The 5,755-nt window shown below is 48.4% G+C and overlaps 1 pseudogene; it reads left to right on the forward strand.

Annotated features, from left to right (window-relative positions):
• Window positions 1-636: 636 nt before the first annotated feature.
• LOC132222873 (exosome complex component RRP40-like) lies at window positions 637-5,460 on the forward strand (annotated as a pseudogene).
• Window positions 5,461-5,755: the final 295 nt, after the last annotated feature.

Raw genomic sequence — 5,755 nt, forward strand, 5'->3', positions numbered from 1 at the left:
TGAAAAGGAAATCTCATAGAATGTCTCTCTCGATCTTTGTTGTTTCAGGTAACTACTGTTGAATCTAAAAATTAATTCAGTAATGAGTCCGCCAAACTAGCAAAAAACAGTTTCAAAGTGACCTCAACTACACTTGGGTGAGTAAATGGGCTTTTTTCTAGGCTTTTAGAAAAGTCAATTCAATTCTGAATCCTTACTTTTTAATAACGTGGGGCTTATGACTCACTTTACTACCTCAGTTAAGCAGACTACGATCCCCACCCCCCCGAACATATGTGGAGAGGGAGGGAATTGTGAGTGCAAAAGAGTAGGAAATAAGGCAAGTGCTGCAGAAATCTAATTCTCCTGCACCATCAACGTCTCCCTCTGTCCAGGACCATTCCCGAGAGCATCCAACCAGGCTCTACCCCCCGCCACCTGAGGAACAAAGGCATCCTCTCCCTCTGTACCACATCTTCTAGTTGCCCCCTCACTTGGAGGCACTTCCTATAGCAAAGCTGCTTGAAATCATGTTCTACATTGAGAGGGAGGCAGCTGCACAGTGTTAGGCACCTGGACATAAGGCCATGTGAAGATGGAGACAAACTGGGGCGATGCATCCAGGATGTCTGGCAGCCACCAGAAGCGAGAAGAGGCATGGGACAGGTCCTCCCCTCGAGCCTTCAGAAGAAGCATGACCCTGTGGACACCCTGATTTGGGACTTCCAGCCTCCAGGACTGTGGGAGAGTCCATTTCTGTTGTTTTAAGCCACTTGGTGTGTTTATGATGGGCTAGGAGCATTTCCTCACCTGGCCTTCAGGAACCATCCTTTCTCACTTCTCTTCCTACCACACCTGCCTCCCCTTCCTTCCCCTCCTCACTCCTCTCCCTCATCTCTGATGGTGGCATGTCCAGAGCTCAGTCCTGAGACCTCTACTCTGCTTTGGCTCCAGCCCTTGGGTGCCTCACCCAGCCCATGCCTTTCAGGACCACCTGCATTCTGATGGCATACACATTTATATGTCCAGCCCAGACCTACTCCCAGAGCCCTCATGGTTGGGAAGTTACAGCAAAATCTGAGCTAGTAATGGTTTTAGGAAGTTGGTTGTCTAGGAAGTGGGCTCTCCCCAGACACTCATCTGCCGGTGCCTTGATCTTGGGCGTCCCACCCTCCAGAACTGTGAGAACTAAGTTTGTGTTGTTTATGAGCCAACAGTCTGGGGCATTTTGTTATAGCAGCCCTAAGTGACTATGACAGCACACAACGAACAGAGTGGAAAGGCAATCTACAGAATGGGAGGAAATATTCCCAAACCATATATCTGATAAGGAGTTCATATTCAGAATATATAATGAATTCCATTCTTTTTCTTAATCTTTTTTTTAATCCTTACCCAGGACAATGTTTCCATTGACTTTTAGAGAGAGTGAAAGGGAGGGAAAGAGAGGGAGAGAGAGAAACATCGATGCGAGAGAGTCACATCTTTTGGATGTCTACAGCACACACCCCAATTACACTGGGGAGCAAACCCGCAACCCAGGTCTGTTTCCTTGACTGAGATTTGAAGTCATGACCCTTCTGTACATGGGCCGATGCTATAACTACTGAACCACACCTGCCAGGGCCTTTTGTTTATGCTTTCTCCCCACCCTATGAGAAGTTAGATACCTGAATGTTAATGTGAAACTTAATTTTTTTAAAATATTGATGAACTAATTAATTTAAATCGAAAAAGACAGATGATGTGGGCCAAACAGAGCACATCTGCGTTCAAATTGAGTCCATGAGCCTCTGCTCATGTGAGCTTTCTGGTCTAAATCTTCCCCCTGATGCCCAGTCGGGCTGTTATGACGACGATGATGATGATTTCAGTGGATTTACCTAGTAGTCCCAAGTCTCATATTTTATTTGTCTCAGGAGTGAAATTAGAAAGGGGCTTGGCATTGTGGGAAGAGCTGGGCATAGACACACAGATTTAGAGCAAACATGTTCTGCCTCCATGTATTTCAAAAGTATTTCAGTTGAAGAGCCCTTTGTTCCAAGTCAGCAGGTCTGCCAAAGCCTTGCGCGGGAAGGATTCTCACAGGGTGCTCTGCTGAAGAGGTGTCCGACCTGCCTGTCCTGTCTCCCCCAGCCAGAGTGGCAGCTGGGCTGGCCTCATAGAACCCCAACAGACAGTTTGAAAACCGCTGATTTTGTTCAACCCTCATTTACACACGGGAAAAACGGAGGCCCAGAGAGGTTGAGGTTTTGAGTAAGGTGCACACCTGTGTCGGAGGCTGGGAGTGCTCCTCGGCCCCTGGCCGTGTGACTCTCCACCCCCAGAGCCAACTTCTGGAACCAGCAGGTGAAGGGGGAGCAGGAGGAGCTGCGCACCCAGAGCAAAGAGATGCAGACGTCCCTAGAGAATCTGCAGCAGGAAGTGAGGCTCTGGCAGGCCTGGTATGAAGAGGCGAGGGACAACCTGCATCACTTAGAAATCTTGCTGAAGAAGCTGAACAGCCAGTGGGAGGTGAGGCCTGGGCTGAAGGGCTCAGGACACTGGGCCTGTGCCCTGGGCGACAGCCTTGGCTCAGCCAGGTGGGAATGGGTCCTCATTGGCGTCTGTGCTCAAAGACTGTGTGTGAATGTCACTTTGAGGGCGTGGCCTTTTTTTCTTCTTTTGGGAACAGATTCCCAGCCGTGGAATCACAGGGGCGCATGGTATGTGAGACATTGCTGACCTGTGTTCTAGGCGTTCGTCTGTGTGAAGAAGAACTTGGAAGAGGAGAAATATAAACTCAGGAGCAGGATTTTGACATTGGCCAAGACGAACAGTTGGCTTCTATATGAGAATGACAACAAAGCTGGGCACCTGTAAGGGGTGTGGCTGCCCCGTCCACGAAGGGGTCCTGGCTTCCAGCCCCCCGCCTGGGCCTCGACATTCTGGGCAGGAGCCCCCTGGCGCACTGGTGTCCCAAGGGCAAGGGGTCAGACCATCTTCCCAGGAAGGAAACCATGGTCTGAGCTGTCAAGGCCCACGGGTTTCCGACCCCGAGTTTCCCACGGCTTGGGGCTTGCTCTCCTGAGACGACGTTCAGCCTGATCCTTGGTGCTTCAGCAGGTCTCCTCCACGTGTTAGGGTTCCCGGACCCACGTCACGTGCTGTCATCCCCATGTTCCTGACTCAGCAATCACAAGGCCATGAGCACCGTGATGTCTGAATCCCAGGAAAATGCTGGCCCTTCTGGGCCAGGTCCCAGCTGGTCCAATGAGTCAATTTATGTGTTTTATTTAAAAGCCAGATTGCTTTTCTTTCTCCTCTATTTACAGAGAAGAAGGAAATTTCTTACGGACAGTAAAAGAAGAGGAGGAAACAGTCGTGGATTCCTGCGAGTCCCAGGACACTGCTCCCAGGAAGTGAGTTGATTTAATGGCAGTAACTTAAACATAGAGCAGAAAGCTTGCTCTTTCACGAGTGAGGAAAGCTGTAGCATCTACCTCGGTAGCTTCATGACTGACAGTCTGAGTAGCACCACGGTCCAGGGGACCGTTTTCCAGCAAGGAAACCAGGGTCTGAGCTGTCAAGGCCCACGGGTTTCCGACCCCGAGTTTCCCACGGCTTGGGGCTTGCTCTCCTGAGACGACGTTCAGCCTGATCCTTGGTGCTTCAGCAGGTCTCCTCCTCGTGTTAGGGTTCCCGGACCCACGTCACGTGCTGTCATCCCCATGTTCCCGACTCGGCAATCACAAGGCCGTGAGCACCGTGATGTCTGAATCCCAGGAAAATGCTGGCCCTTCTGGGCCAGGTCCCAGGCTGGTCCCATGAGTCAATTTACGGGTTTTATTTTAAAAACCAGATTGCGGCGGGCCGCCTGCGTGTCCGCCTGCCCACATGGACCACGCTTCATCGATTTAGGATCCGGTCCGGTCCGACCGTTACTGCCGAAAACGGAAAGCCTTGGGCGGGCTGCCCATTGGGCACCGTGCCGGAAGTGGGAACGGGAAACGGTGTGCGGTGCCGCTCGGCTTGGCTCAAACAGTGGCGGTTGCAGGGGAGTCCCTCGCGGGCGGCGGGGCGCGGGGCGCGCGCTGTGCTGGATCAGGAGGTGCTGCAGGTGAGGAGCTGCGGTGCCCGGTGCCGAGCAGGAGGCTGCTGAAGGCCTGGGAGGTGCAGGGCAGCGGCCGCTGCGCCTAAATGCGGGCGTGCGCTCCTGGGTGCGCGTCCTGTGCGGCCCCGGCTTGCGGCTTTGTGGCGACGCCTCTGGCACCAGAAGCCCGGCGGCGGCGTTTACTGGGTGGCCTCGCAGCAGGAGCGGTATGTCCCCGAGAAAGGAGACCATGTGATTGGCATAGTGACGGCTAAATCGGGAGATATATGTAAAGTCGATGTTGGAGGGAGCGAGCCGGCGTCTTTGTCTTACTTGGCGTTTGGAGCTGCAACTAAAAGAAACAGACCAAATGTGCAGGTTGGAGGTCTCATTTATGGACAATTTGTGGTTGCTAATAAAGATTTGGAACCAGAGGTGGTTAGTATTGACAGCTGTGGACGAGCCAACCGAATGGGTGTGATTGGACAGGATGGTCTACTTTTTAAAGTGACTTTGGGCTTAATTAGAAAGCTGCTAGCTCCAGACTGTGAAATCCTACAGCAAGTGGAAAACTCTACCCACTGGAAATAGTGTTTGGAATGAATGGAAGAATATGGGTGAAGGCAAAAACCATTCAGCAGACCTTAATTTTGGCAAACATTTTAGAAGCTTGTGAACATATGACAGCAGATCAAAGAAAACAAATCTTCTCCAGGTTGGCAGAAAGTTGATCTATGTGGATTTTTTATAGTTGAGCCAAGAGACTGGATTCCCTGGGGAAAAATTTTTCAGGTGAACCTCTCCCCATTAATCTTCAGAAGATAAGGTATTATCTTATGTGAGCCTTAAAATATTTTTATAAACAAGTCACTGGTTGCCACTCATGTTCTTGTGGTTGAAAAAAATCATAAACTAGTACTATTTTTTCTTTTATAATAAAGTTTACTAAAAGTTAGTAGTATGATTTACTTGGTGTTAATTTCCTTAGTTTTGCTGGAAGTAAGCATTGAAATAACACTTATTTTCTGATAATAGTAAAACATGTTCATCAAAGAAAATGTAGAATACATAAAAAGTATGAAGCAGCAAACAAAAATCACTTGTAATCCTATTATGTAGTGTTGAGTATGTAACAGCTAACAATTTTCATATGTTTACAAATCAAATATTGTTCCAAGTGTTATGTTTAGATTGACTCATTTATTCTTAGTAACTGCAAAAGACAACTTCCTCATGCAGGAAACTGAGGCTTAACTTGGCCAACATTCTCAACCAGTACATGTGAATATATGTTTTTCAAAATGGAATTATAGAATTATATTTTATATACTCGTCTGTAATATACTTTGTCCACTTCAAACATTGAAATATATTTCTTTCATGATTGCTATTAAAAATTCCATAGTTGTGCCCTAACCGGTTTGGCTCAGTGGATAGAGCGTCAGCCTGCAGACTCAAGGGTCCCAGGTTTGATTCCGGTCAAGCGCATGTACCTTGGTTGCGGGCACATCCCCAGTAGGGAGTGTGCAGGAAGCAGCTGATCGATGTTTCTAACTCTCTATTCTCCCTTCCTCTCTGTAAAAAAATCAATAAAATATATATATTTTTAAGAATAAAAAATAAATAAAAACCAGATTGCTTTTCTTTCTCCTCTATTTACAGAGAAGAAGGAAATTTCTTACCGACAGTAAAAGAAGAGGTGGA

The sequence above is a fragment of the Myotis daubentonii genome, chromosome 1 (assembly GCF_963259705.1).
Source record: "Myotis daubentonii chromosome 1, mMyoDau2.1, whole genome shotgun sequence".
NCBI lineage: Eukaryota > Metazoa > Chordata > Mammalia > Chiroptera > Vespertilionidae > Myotis > Myotis daubentonii.